At 42.0% G+C, this 14,698-nt stretch overlaps 1 long non-coding RNA gene across 1 annotated transcript in view; it reads left to right on the top strand.

The window, feature by feature from the left end:
- The window catches only part of LOC126412794 (uncharacterized), a 42,342-nt gene that overhangs the window by 18,586 nt on the left and 9,058 nt on the right, over positions 1-14,698 (top strand). The window lies entirely within an intron of this gene.

The raw sequence follows: 14,698 nt of genomic DNA, 5'->3' as shown, positions 1-14,698 counted from the left end.
TATCTTTTCAGTTTTTAAATATGACTTTTAATGATTAATTTTTTATCCCCTACATTATGTTATTACTAACCTTCTATGACAGAAAGATTTCTACAATGTGATACTTCAGGTTTAAAATATGTCTTTATACAGAATTTCCCTTTTATTTACTTCAAAAAATAAATAGTTTCCTTATAGTAATGTATTTCACCACTGACTGGTAGATTATTTTTCTGTGAGGCCTACTATAAATAAATGCACACTAAGGGACAGACCAATGCATAATAAGTATCATCTTGCAGGTAATTAATGAACAATTAATTGTAAAGCTCAGGTAGGCCCTAAAACAATACCCGTATAGTTGAGTCATAATCCAAGGTAATATAATGCATTCCACCATTTGAAAAAGTGATGCTCCTTTAAGCGATGTGACCCATCCAAACACTCACTCACTCACTGTCTGTCTGTCTCTCCCCACCCCCCATTCCCTGCCCCCTTCTCTCACCTTGCATAACATGTGTAGGAGCACAACAAGATGATGGGATACAGGGGGAGCCCCCAAAGGTTAGTGAAGGAGGTTAGTGAAGGAAGGTACATTACGTTAAATACGAGGGGGGACCCAAAAGAAACTGGACACCGAGGGCACTGCCAATCGTAGGCATAGTGCAGGGTTCTCACGCTAGATGGTGTTAGTAGAGACCTTCATGAAACAGTTGTGCAGACAGCATCAGTGTAGAGCTGAACGTGCAAGTGTGGTATTGTGTTTGACTGTTGGCGGGTTACCTCTGCGAAGTCGTTATGGCAACAAAGAGTGTGTGTGAAATTTTGTTTCCTGCTTAAAAAACCTGCAACGGAGACACACCAAATGCTTCAGGAAGCTTTCCAGGAGGACGCTATGAGCCACACACAGGTTTTCGAGTGGTTTGGGCGCTTTAAACATGGTGAGGTGTGTTGAAGACCAAGCTCGTTATGGACGCCCTTCAACATCGCGAAATGAGGAGAACTTTGAAAAGGTTCGCCAAAAGATCAACGAGGTTCTTTACCAAACGATCAACCAAATTTCAGCAGAGACAGGAATCAGCTGGAGCTCGTGCCAGTGGATTTTGAGTGAGGATTTGCACATGAGACGTGTTGCTGCTAAATTTGTTCCGCGCCTTCTCACACAGGAGCAAAAAACCATGTACATGAATGTGTGTCATGACTTGAAAACAGAGATTGCATGTGATCCAAACTTCTTGAACAAAGTTATTACAGGGGAGGAGAGTCAAGCAAGCGTCAAGCCAGTGGAGGACTCCCAACTCTCCCAGACCAAAAAAGCAAGGCAAGTGAGGTCAAATGTGAAGACTATGATCATTGTCTTTTTTGATGTTCGTGGAATTGTGCATTGGGAATTCGTAGCCTCCGGCCAGACTATTAACCAACACTTTTACTTGGATGTTTTAAGGCGTCTGCAAGAGGATGTGAGGAGGAAATGCTCGGAACTTTGGCAATCCGGTGACTGGTTTCTACATCATGACAACGCTTCAGCACACACGGCCTTACGAGTAACCCACTATTTGGCATCTCAGAGGTGGTCTGTCGTTCCCCATGCTCCATATTTGCCGGACCTAGCCCCGTGCGACTTTTTCCTATTTCCACGAATGAAAAAAACGCTATAAAGGGGAACGTTATGACTATGTCGAGGTGGTAAAAACAGCTTCGCAAAGGGCACTGGACAATATCAAACTTGAAGAGTTCCAAACATGCTTCCAACAATGGGAAAAGAGACTTGACAAGTGCATCGCATGTAATGGAGAGTATTTTGAAAGTGACTGAAGTAATTTTGTAAAAAGGTCATCGATACATTTTTTATGACAACAATCCGGTTTCTTTTGGGTCCACCCTCGTACAGTAAAGGTGAAGCAATGAGAAGCCTAGTTTAAAAATAACAAGCAGCATACGTAATGAACAGAAAGAGGCCTACAGAAGATAAAGTGGCAAAAAAGTAAGAATTAATAAAATTTTGAGATGAGAAAGACAGAAGGATGGAGGAGCAAGTGTGGGCTGGATGAAACTAGACAGGTTTGTGCCTAGTAGACTGCACAGCAGTGCAGCAATAGGACAATTCCTATTCTACTGTTTACAAGAGGTGGGTTGCCTACTGCAACCTTTGGATTGTGATGGTCATTAAATTGAGGAACAATCAGTTTGTCACGCTCACACAGAATGCTACTTGGTAGTCACATATGTTATTTCTCAACTCTTGAGGACTGCTTAGCAGTGGCTATTCATCCAGTTTCAAAAGTTTCATTGTGATATCTAGATATAATGCTGCATTGGCATTACAGAATGACACGTTTACCAGATTTCCCCCAAAACAATGGAAAGAAGTATGGAAGTTTAGGGTTTTAAGTCCCATCGATGATATAATCATTAAAGACAGAGAAAAGCTTGGATTGGAGAAAACAAGTCAGCTTACCTTTTTAAAGGAACCAACAGGTATTTGTCTTAGGCAATTTAGGTAAATCACAGAAAACTGAAGGACACAATTTTAAGCATTATTTTGTGTACTGAGAATTTGAAAACTGAAATGTTTGACTAACATTTAAAGCATAATTTAAAGATCGACAAAAATAGTTTTCTTCTTTTGACAGAAGATAGCATTTCTCTCGTCGTGCGATGTAACTATACAATGGCTAGTGAAAAGTCATCTGTAGGCTCTAATAACTAAGGTCTTTTGATGTGACTTAGAATTCTTGGTAACAACTTAAAACTTTGCTTAAATACTGAAACTGCCAATGCTAGGTGTTTAGCACAAAGACTAAATTTTCTGTGTATTTTTAAAGGTGTTTGATTAAAATGATCCAAAGATTCTGCTCAAAACTGCATATATGCTCTTTTTCAACAAGACCAAGAGGGTTACTACAAGGCAGTACAAAATGTTTTATACGTAGTTCTTTTTTCCCCTACAGAAAGTTATAAAATATCTACACATGAAACATAAAAGAAATAACATCTTGGGTTGTCGGGTGTTCTGCCGGATATCAGCGTCGTACTTGCACGATATTTCGGTCACGTAGCTCGAGACCTTCATCAGGTGCGACCTGAGACTGCTCCTCGAGTGGACCTGGTCCAGTATTTATGCCTATGGCCTTCCCCCTCCACCAACGGCTGCAGGCGCTTCCTCTGTGGTCCGCGCCCATTCCCTGCGACCTGCTGGAGCGTTGCTGCTCCGTTTTCCGTCCGCTGCGGTTCTAGGTGTTCCCTCTGCGGTCCGCGCCCACCAAACCCGCTCCTGGGCGTTTCATCTACGGTCTGGGGTACCAGGCGTTCCCCCTGCGGTCCGCGCCCGCTCTCCACGACCTGTTGGAGCGTTGCCGCTCCGTTTTTCGTCCGCTGCGGCTCTAGATGTTCCCTCTGCGGTCCGCGCCCACCAGTCGCAGTTCTGGGTGTTCCATCTTCGGTCTGGTGCTCCTGGCAGTCCGTCAGGGGCTCGTTTACCATCTCCATGTCTCTGGTTCTTCTGTTTGTGTAGTGTTGCAGCTGGCCCCGTTGCTCCTTTAACAATTCCAGAGCCGGATCCCAGGCTCTGCTTAGCTGGTACCCTGTGTCACGATTCACAAGATCGTCAGCCATTTTAATCTCAATCGATTCTCTTATAACGCTGTCCCAAAATCTGGGTGTTTGTGCTAGAATCTTGGTATCCTCATACTTCATGGTATGATCTAGTTCTAGACAGTGTTCAGCAATGGCTGACTTAGTCACCTGTCTTAATCTAGTGTGCCTCTGATGTTCTTTGCACCTGATCTCCACAGTTCTTGTCGTCTGGCCAATGTAGCCTGAAGAGTTACATCAAAAGTCTCTACGGGGAGGAGATGTATCAGAATATCAAGAAGCTGGACAAGCTACGGCAGAAGAAAGGGAAGATGCTGAGTTCTCTCAGTTTTTTGCTGAGGTGTCGAGATGGAGAAGTGGTACCAGTATTTGCCAGAATTAAACATCACATCAACTCCAGAGCGGCGAACAAGATAAAACGCAGAGCTAGCATGGCACTGGTGAGAGAGAGGATTCGAGATATGCGCCACAGGTTAGATGTTGTGGCCAGGGAGCTGTTACACATTCATCTGTACATGGCAGCCTCCTTAACAAGAGAAGATTGGGATTGGGTAGACCGTGCCTCCTGGTCTTTAGCAGAGTGTGCTAGAAGGAATGCCTCATCTCGCCAATCTGCAAAGTTTGACCGCATGAGCAAGAAAGCACAGCAGATGGAAGAGACACGCACGGTGACGAATCTGAGTGGCATACAGTTTGATGATATAACCTTAAAGGTACTCAGCAAGGGTCTCAACTTTGCTACGACCCCTAGAAACGTACCCATTTCAGGTTTTGTCAGTGCAGTAGAGCAAGTTGCAGCCACACTTCCACCTAATGTGGCAGAGGAAGTCCGCCGAGAGACCTGCAGGGCCCTCACCAAGGCCAGGCTGCCGAAATCGAACATCACAACCGAGGAGAGGCTTGCACTCAAGAAACTACGGGAAGACAACAGCATTGTGGTACTGCCAGCAGACAAAGGGAACTCCACTGTCATCTTGCAGCGGGTGGATTATGATGAGAAAGTACGCCAACTTCTGGAGGACCCTGCATACAGAATTCTGGAGTGTGACCCCACGGACAAGGTGGCCAAGAAGACTAGTGCTCTCTTGAAGGAAACAGGGATGCCTGATAAGATCATCAGACAACTACGGGAAAAAGCGCCAGTGCCACCTAGACTGTATGGTCTACCTAAAATACACAAGGATGGCGTGCCCCTACGTCCTATTGTCAGTAATATTGGGGCACCTACGTACACAACAGCCAAGTACTTGAAAGGTCTCCTTGCTCCATATGTGGGGAAATGTATTCACCACATCCGCAACTCAGGAGATTTCCTGCAACGCCTCAAGCAACTGCACATCACTGATTCGGACATCATGGTTAGTTTTGATGTGGTATCGCTGTTCACCAGGGTCCCACTGAAGGACTCACTAGAACTGATTGCAGAAAAATTTGATGGTGCTCTGTTGGACCTGTTCAGTCATACACTGACATCCACGTATTTCCTGTACAGAAACCAATATTATGAGCAAGCTGAAGGTGTAGCTATGGGCAGCCCACTGTCCCCTGTGGTTGCCAACATGTTTATGGAGAGTTTTGAGGAGAGGGCATTGGAGACAGCCACATTCAAACCCACATGCTTCTTTAGGTATGTGGATGACACCTTCGTGATCTGGCCACATGGGATGGACAGGCTCAATGAGTTTCTTGAACATCTTAACTCATGCCACCCTAATATCAAGTTCACCATGGAACTGGAGAAGAATGGCCAGCTGCCATTTCTGGATGTACTAGTCCAGAGGAAAGCAGATGGATCAATTGGCCACAGTGTGTACCGAAAACCAACACACACTGATTTATATCTGCAGGCCAGCAGTTGTCACCACCCTGCACAGAAGAATGGGGTTCTGAAGACTTTGGTCCACAGAGCACGTGCCCTATCAGACCAAGAGAATCTACCCACAGAGATAGAACGTCTCAAAACAGTTTTCTCCAAGAATGGATACACGGACAGACAAATTGAGAGGGCACTCCGACCAGCCACTATACCACAGGTTCCTGAAGAAGACCAAGATGAAGCAAAGAAGGTGGCATATCTGCCCTATGCTGGCTCTATTTCTGCCAGAATCAGTAGGATCCTGCGTAAACACAATATCAAGTGTGTTTTCTGTCCATCCAACAAGATCGGGGGACTGCTGGGGAGTGTCAAAGACGACCTGGGGTTACGAAAACCAGGGATTTACAATATACCTTGTCAATGTGGCATGTCCTACATTGGCCAGACGACAAGAACTGTGGAGATCAGGTGCAAAGAACATCAGAGGCACACTAGATTAAGACAGGTGACTAAGTCAGCCATTGCTGAACACTGTCTAGAACTAGATCATACCATGAAGTATGAGGATACCAAGATTCTAGCACAAACACCCAGATTTTGGGACAGCGTTATAAGAGAATCGATTGAGATTAAAATGGTTGACGATCTTGTGAATCGTGACACAGGGTACCAGCTAAGCAGAGCCTGGGATCCGGCTCTGGAATTGTTAAAGGAGCAACGGGGCCAGCTGCAACACTACACAAACAGAAGAACCAGAGACATGGAGATGGTAAACGAGCCCCTGACGGACTGCCAGGAGCACCAGACCGAAGATGGAACACCCAGAACTGCGACTGGTGGGCGCGGACCGCAGAGGGAACATCTAGAGCCGCAGCGGACGAAAAACGGAGCGGCAACGCTCCAACAGGTCGTGGAGAGCGGGCGCAGACCGCAGGGGGAACGCCTGGTACCCCAGACCGTAGATGAAACGCCCAGGAGCGGGTTTGGTGGGCGCGGACCGCAGAGGGAACACCTAGAACCGCAGCGGACGGAAAACGGAGCAGCAACGCTCCAGCAGGTCGCAGGGAATGGGCGCGGACCACAGAGGAAGCGCCTGCAGCCGTTGGTGGAGGGGGAAGGCCATAGGCATAAATACTGGACCAGGTCCACTCGAGGAGCAGTCTCAGGTCGCACCTGATGAAGGTCTCGAGCTACGTGACCGAAATATCGTGCAAGTACGACGCTGATATCCGGCAGAACACCCGACAACCCAAGATGTCATTAGATCGCCGGGAAAGCCTGAAGAGTTACATAAAAGAAATAACTTTTGGTAAACATGTATACCACAAATCACTTACATACCTACAAAGACAATGATAACGATCTGTGGAAACGTTTTGAGTTCAGCCACTTAACATAATAGGGTTACTGCAAATTTTTGGCAATAAACATATACATAAATTAGCTCATCGTCATCATCATCAGTTATCTGCTATATTAGCAGGTCCTTTGCCTCTCCATTTTCAGCGATCCATTGCTTCCTTCTTAAGGCTGCTTTATGTTGTACCATCCATCATGTCATCCTGTATCTGGAATCTCTCCCTTCCTCTCTTCCTTTCCCTTCTACATGTTGTTGTTGTTGTGGTCCTCAGTCCCGAGACTGGTTTGATGCAGCTCTCCATGCTACTCTATCCTGTGCAAGCTTTTTCATCTCCCAGTACCTACTGCAACCTACATCCTTCTGAATCTGCTTAGTGTATTCATCTCGTGGTCTCCCTCTACGATTTTTACCCTCCACGCTGCCCTCCAATACTAAATTGGTGATCCCTTGATGCCTCAGAACATGCCCTACCAACCGATCCCTTCTTCTGGTCAAGTTGTGCCACAAACTTCTCTTCTCCCCAATCCTATTCAATACTTCCTTATTAGTTATGTGATCTACCCATCTAATCTTCAGCATTCTTCTGTAGCACCACATTTCGAAAGCTTCTATTCTCTTCTTGTCTAAACTATTTATCGTCCATGTTTCACTTCCATACATGGCTACACTCCATACGAATACTTTCAGAAATGACTTCCTGACACTTAAATCAATACTGGATGTTAACAAATTTCTCTTCTTCAGAAACGCTTTCCTTGCCATTGCCAGTCTACATTTTATATCCTCTCTACTTCGACCATCATCAGTTATTTTGCTCCCCAAATAGCAAAACTCTTTTACTACTTTAAGTGCCTCATTTCCTAATCTAATTCCCTCAGCATCACCCGACTTAATTAGACTACATTCCATTATCCTTGTTTTGCTTTTGTTGATGTTCATCTTATATCCTCCTTTCAAGACACTGTCCATTCCATTCAACTGCTCTTCCAAGTCCTTTGCTGTCCCTGACAGAATTACAATGTCATCGGCGAACCTCAAAGTTTTTATTTCTTCTCCATGAATTTTAATACCTACTCCGAATTTTTCTTTTGTTTCCTTTACTGCTTGCTCAATATACAGATTGAACAACATCGGGGAGAGGCTACAACCCTGTCTTACTCCCTTCCCAACCACTGCTTCCCTTTCATGTCCCTCGACTCTTATAACTGCCATCTGGTTTCTGTACAAATTGTAAATAGCCTTTCGCTCCCTGTATTTTACCCCTGCCACCTTTAGAATTTGAAAGAGAGTATTCCAGTCAACATTGTCAAAAGCTTTCTCTAAGTCTACAAATGCTAGAAACGTAGGTTTGCCTTTCCTTAATCTTTCTTCTAAGATAAGTCGTAAGGTCAGTATTGCCTCACATGTTCCAGTGTTTCTACGGAATCCAAACTGATCTTCCCCGAGGTTGGCTTCTACTAGTTTTTCCATTCGTCTGTAAAGAATTCGTGTTAGTATTTTGCAGCTGTGACTTATTAAGCTGATAGTTCGGTAATTTTCACATCTGTCAACACCTGCTTTCTTTGGGATTGGAATTATTATATTCTTCTTGAAGTCTGAGGGTATTTCGCCTGTTTCATACATCTTGCTCACCAGATGGTAGAGTTTTGTCAGAACTGGCTCTCCCACGGCCGTCAGTAGTTCCAATGGAATATTGTCTACTCCGGGGGCCTTGTTTCGACTCAGGTCTTTCAGTGCTCTGTCAAACTCTTCACGCAGTATCGTATCTCCCATTTCATCTTCATCTACATCCTCTTCCATTTCCATAATATTGTCCTCAAGTACATCGCCCTTGTATAGACCCTCTATATACTCCTTCCACCTTTCTGCTTTCCCTTCTTTGCTTAGAACTGGGTTTCCATCTGAGCTCTTGATATTCATACAAGTCGTTCTCTTATCTCCAAAGGTCTCTTTAATTTTCCTGTAGGCAGTATCTATCTTACCCCTAGTGAGATAAGCCTCTACGTCCTTACATTTGTCCTCTAGCCATCCCTGCTTAGCCATTTTGCACTTCCTGTCGATCTTATTTTTGAGACGCCTGTATTCCTTTTTGCCTGCTTCATTTACTGCATTTTTATATTTTCTCCTTTCGTCAATTAAGTTCAATATTTCTTCTGTTACCCAAGGAGTTCTACTAGCCCTCATCTTTTTACCTACTTGATCCTCTGCTGCCTTCACTACTTCATCCCTCAAAGCTACCCATTCTTCTTCTACTGTATTTATTTCCCCCATTCCTGTCAATTGCTCCCTTATGCTCTCCCTGAATCTCTGTACAACCTCTGGTTCTTTTAGTTTATCCAGGTCCCATCTCCTTAAATTCCCACCTTTTTGCAGTTTCTTCAGTTTTAATCTACAGGTCATAACCAATAGATTGTGGTCAGAGTCCACATCTGCCCCTGGAAATGTCTTACAATTTAAAACCTGGTTCCTAAATCTCTGTCTTACCATTATATAATCTATCTGATACCTTTTAGTATCTCCAGGGTTCTTCCATGTATACAACCTTCTTTCATGATTCTTAAACCAAGTGTTAGTTATGATTATGTTGTGCTCTGTGCAAAATTCGACCAGGCGGCTTCCTCTTTCATTTCTGTCCCCCAATCCATATTCACCTACTACGTTTCCTTCTCTCCCTTTTCCTACACTCGAATTCCAGTCACCCATGACTATTAAATTTTCGTCTCCCTTCACAATCTGAATAATTTCTTTTATTTCATCATACATTTCTTCGTCATCTGCAGAGCTAGTTGGCATATAAACTTGTACTACTGTAGTAGGTGTGGGCTTCGTATCTATCTTGGCCACAATAATGCGTTCACTATGCTGTTTGTAGTAGCTTACCCGCATTCCTATTTTCCTATTCATTATTAAACCTACTCCTGCATTCCCCCTATTTGATTTTGTGTTTATAACCCTGTAGTCACCTGACCAGAAGTCTTGTTCCTCCTGCCACCGAACTTCACTAATTCCCACTATATCTAACTTCAACCTATCCATTTCCCTTTTTAAATTTTCTAACCTACCTGCCCGATTAAGGGATCTGACATTCCACGCTCCGATCCGTAGAACACCAGTTTTCTTTCTCCTGATAACGACATCCTCTTGAGTAGTCCCCGCCCGGAGATCCGAATGGGGGACTATTTTACCTCCGGAATATTTTACCCAAGAGGACGCCATCATCATGTAATCATACAGTAAAGCTGCATGCCCTCGGGAAAAATTACGGCTACATAACCTTCTAAAACTATTTTTATCAGTCTGTCATTCTTTCTTGATATATGCCCAATCCAATTTCTCTTTCTTCTCTTTATTACATCTAGTAACTGTCTTTTCTCTCCCACTCTTCTCAATACCTCTTCATTTTTTACTCTGTCCATCCAACTTATTCTTTCCATCCTCCGCCATGTCCAGATCTCAAAAGCCTCCAGCCTTTCTCTGTCTTTCTTCCTCATAGTCCATGTTTCAGCACCATATAGAAGAACACTCCACACAAGACATTTTATGAGTCTATTCGTAAGTTCTCTGTCCAGACCACTGCAGAAAATTCTCCTTTTCTTATAAAACGCCTTTTTTGCCATTGCTATCCTTGTTTTAATTTCTGTGGTGCACTTCCAGTCGGTGTCTATCCTGCATCCAAGATACTTAAAATTTTGCATCTGTTCTAGTATTTCTCCATTCAGCATAATTTTTATTTCCTTATTTTCTCCTAGTGCCAATACTTTTGTTTTATTTGAGTTAATTTTCATTCCATATTTTTTCCCGTTAGTTTCAACTGTGTCCACCAAATCCTGTAATTCTTTTTCCCCTGTGGCTAGAAGGACCATGTCATCAGCAAACCTCAAACATCCTACTCTTTTTCCTCCAATTTCTACGCCTTTGTCATCTAATGAGCATTGGTCAATCATATTTTCCAAGTAGAGGTTGAAAAGAGTAGGAAATAGACAGCATCCTTGTCTTACTCCTTTTTCTAGTCCTATCCAGTTTGTACCCTCTCCTCTCACTTTAACTGAAACTTTTTGAGTTTACAAGTCTTCTGGTTTTCCAGTCCACTCTCTTTTCCCTCATTATAGTTGCCAGCTTGTCCCAAACCATATTGTCAAATGCCTTTTCTAGATCGATGAAGCACATATATAAGTCTCTTCCTTTTTCAATAAACCTTTCTCCCAAGATTCGTAGGAGCCCTATTGCATCTGTGGTGCCCGTATTCCATCTAAAGCCAAACAGCTCCTTGCCAAGATTCTCCTCCATTACTTTTTCAAGTCTCTTATTAATTAGCTCACTATGCCTACTTTCATTCACAGCTTTTGTACCGCATCATATTTTGTGATAATTCGTCACTAAGGAAAGAATTGTTCATTACACAAAAGCGTGTAATCAGAGCAAAAAAAAAAGAGAGAGAGGTAAATTTGTTATTAATAACAAATCCCAATTCAACAGCAATAGCAATGTACATGGTTTCAACACTAGGAAAAAGGCCAATCTTCACTACTTTTGGCTAAATCTGACTTAGGCACATAAAGGGGTGAATTATGCTGTGACAAGAGTCTTTGGTCACTTACCAAATAGCATCAAAATTCTGACAATTAGCTGGCCAACTTTTAAAAAAACAAATTGAAAGAATTTCTGAATGCCTTCTCCTACTCTCAATCGATGAATTTTTTGTTATCAATTAGTAACCTTAGAACTAAAAATAAAATTTTGAATTATGGCATATAAAGAAACCTTTTGTTAAACTGACATGTTCCACAGCGTTACGAAGTGTCGTGTTCATGATCTACGGAACAAGTATTTAAAAAAAAGTTGGGGGTGGGGGGAGAGGGCTGCTGTAATAAATGTATTTTGAACACTTTCTTTTTCCTCTGTTCAGTGGAGTAATTACAAATCTCTCCACTAAGCTGTCTGCTCCAGATTAGTAGACTTTCTGTTGTACAGCAAAAGCATTAAAGTTCTTTTCAAAACAATCAAGAGAGCTGCTTACATACCACAACTTCTGTTACAATGTAATAATTTCTCCACTGAATTTCTTGCTTAATGATTACAAGGACATGTCCATTCTATAATAAATCATTCTGTAAGAACTATTTTATTTATGGATTCTTCCATTACTTCTTGAGAGAAGAATTCCATATTTAAGCTAAATAACAGGTACACTGTTTTTGTTCTACTGATTAACATTGCATTTGTTATTCAACATTAGAAATGTTGTATTTATATTTAGATACTAAAGCAAATTCCACAGGACTTCAAGTACCTGCAATTACATCTTGGCTGTTCTATTAACTACTTTGGCCTTAGGTTGGCCTTGCACATGCAAACAAAAGATCTAAGCTTTCAAATCTTTCACTTTACATCTGCAAATTCAGTGCTAAGAAGGTGGATAGTGACATGATACAGAGTAGTAAGAAACAATGTATCTCATTGTATGTGAGAAAAAGACAGCATTTTGGCATGTCCTAACGTTGCAAACATTTTTAGGGTGCATCTTAGACAATATCACTAATTTTCATATTAATGTATTTACGGTGATACCTTTCTACCATGAGGAAACTGCAAATTAACAGGGATACCATGTATATTGACTTCATGGTTACATGACAGAATTACTTAAGAAAAAAGTGCAACCAGCTACACTGAATGAACAGTTTATTTCACCATAACTATGCATAGTTTCAGGCAGTTAGTGTAAGAACACCCCTCTCTGTCCTCTGACAATGTGCCACGGACTGAACTAGTTAAGTTGAAATTTACCACGCACTCAAATAGAGTGGCTGGTTGCAGGTCTCCCTTCAGTAATATTTTTTTTAAAAAAGAGAAGCCTGCCATGTTGTTCACAAACCCAAGGGTGTGTGTGTGTGTAGGCACGTGCATGCATGCCCAATGCAACACATACCAACCTAAAAGGTACATCACTTATAATACATATGCATGTCTTAGTAAACTTAAATGTATTTCAGCAGGGCTGACTTCCTAACTCCTGCCCAGAAGCGAGGTCCAACCCCACCTAGAATAGTTTTTCATCACCCTTTAATCTCCGAAATATCCTGGTCATACCTTAAAACTGCCAAAACATATACTTTCAACGGGAGAACCACCTGCAAAACTATACAGGTTGAGTTCCAGTTGTTACATGAACACTGTTAGGCCTTCCACATTGGTGTGAGTACCACCAAGTTATAAGTTATGACTAATGGAAATAGACAGGCAGTCCATACTAGGCACACACAATATCCTATCGCAAAGGATGCTCTACAACATGACAGCCATGACCTCAGTGCCTATTTCACCATGTGCCATATGGATTCTCCCTCCCAACACCAGTTTCTCTGAACTCAACAGTTGGAAACTGGCTTTAGAACATGTGCTAAATTGTTGTTAATACTCCTCCTCTTCATCCCTTTCATTTTTCTATTTATTTTTTGAATTTCCAAAGTAACTATTCTTCTCTCTAACCCCACACCTGTGTTCTATGTACAGCACACACAGATTCTGCAAAATGTAAATAAGAGCAAAGGAGACCACTTACTAAATAGCAAAAGTATTGAAACATCGACATGCACAGAAAAGAGTAGGTATATTTGTTTGTTTAGGTCAAGCTACATGAATTTTTTGTCAAGCTAGATAAGGACAATGTCGGGACACGTGTAAGAATGAGTGATTGAGTAACTCTTGCTCAACAAAGGATTTATTTCGAAAGCTAACAAATAAACTTAATCTTTTTGTAAGTCTGTCAATGACTCAAAACTTTTGCTGTTTGGTGAGGGGTCTTCTTTGCTCCTACATTATTTAGATACTGTCAGCAATTAGTTTACCACTCTTACTATTTCAGGAGGTTTTTTTTCCCACTCGCCTAGTTACCTCTACATTCGACCTTTAAGTTCTCAGGTTTTCAAATCTTTTCTGGTGCAGTCATCAACAGTCTAAGTCTTTCCTTCTCATCCCATCCAGTAAGTCTCCCAAGGCCTGGGATTCTGGCTGGGCAAATTTCCCATATCTATTCTCACTTTCTAAACTTCACCCACCCTTTACCTTCATTCCTGTTCCTTGCCCTTCAACCCTTCAGTCAGATGAAAGGGCCCTTAAAACTTGAGTGTTTCAACATCTTTTATGCATTTTCTCCTGCCACCATTTGTTCAGTAGACTTTTTTATCTACCAATATTATATTACATCACATTTTAAGATTTCCTGGCAGCAAAATTTGTGTGTGACTAATGAAAACAAACACAAAACATCCACAGAAAGAAGAGCAAGGGGAGACAGGGAGAAGGGGAATAAATCAGTAGTAGGAAAATAGGTTTGGAAACCGGGAAATCACAAAATTATACTGAACAAGAATCGTGCTATGGCAGCCACAGGTAGACACTACAGTAAGATTTACAGACATGAGAGATTGTGAACTATAATGATAAGGAGGTTAGAATGTATCAGGTTTCAGGTGCTGGCAATACCAACTGTAATGGTAATATTGATTTGAATTTCCGGACTAAGTAAACTGGAATGAAACTGCACCTTCGTAGTGCACTACAGAGTGCATCGGCTGTACATCAAAGTCATGTGCTTCTGTTCTCTCTGAGGTCTCTTCCATAGTTAGGGATCAAACATTGATTTTTTTGGGAATCACTGGTATCATGGTTAAAATATCCTGCAATATTGGCATAATGGCCCAAATGATTTTAGTGTTTAGCCTAAATAATGTCCAAAAATGTTGACAGTCCTTTTCAAAGTATAACAGATTTGGAACGTATGCTTGCTTATTCCCATCCCCAGTAAAAGTTGTTGCAGTATGTATTCATGGATTTAAAGTATAATTTTACTAGATTGTAAGTGTAAATATTTAATAATGTTTCACATGCTGGAGGACTGTGGATTAGCACCTTCAGCAAACATTTAAAGAGGCGCCAGCTTCATCCTT

Source organism: Schistocerca serialis, chromosome 7 (genome assembly GCF_023864345.2).
Source record: "Schistocerca serialis cubense isolate TAMUIC-IGC-003099 chromosome 7, iqSchSeri2.2, whole genome shotgun sequence".
NCBI classification, from domain to species: domain Eukaryota; kingdom Metazoa; phylum Arthropoda; class Insecta; order Orthoptera; family Acrididae; genus Schistocerca; species Schistocerca serialis.
This window is presented reverse-complemented; position numbering and strand designations above follow the sequence as displayed.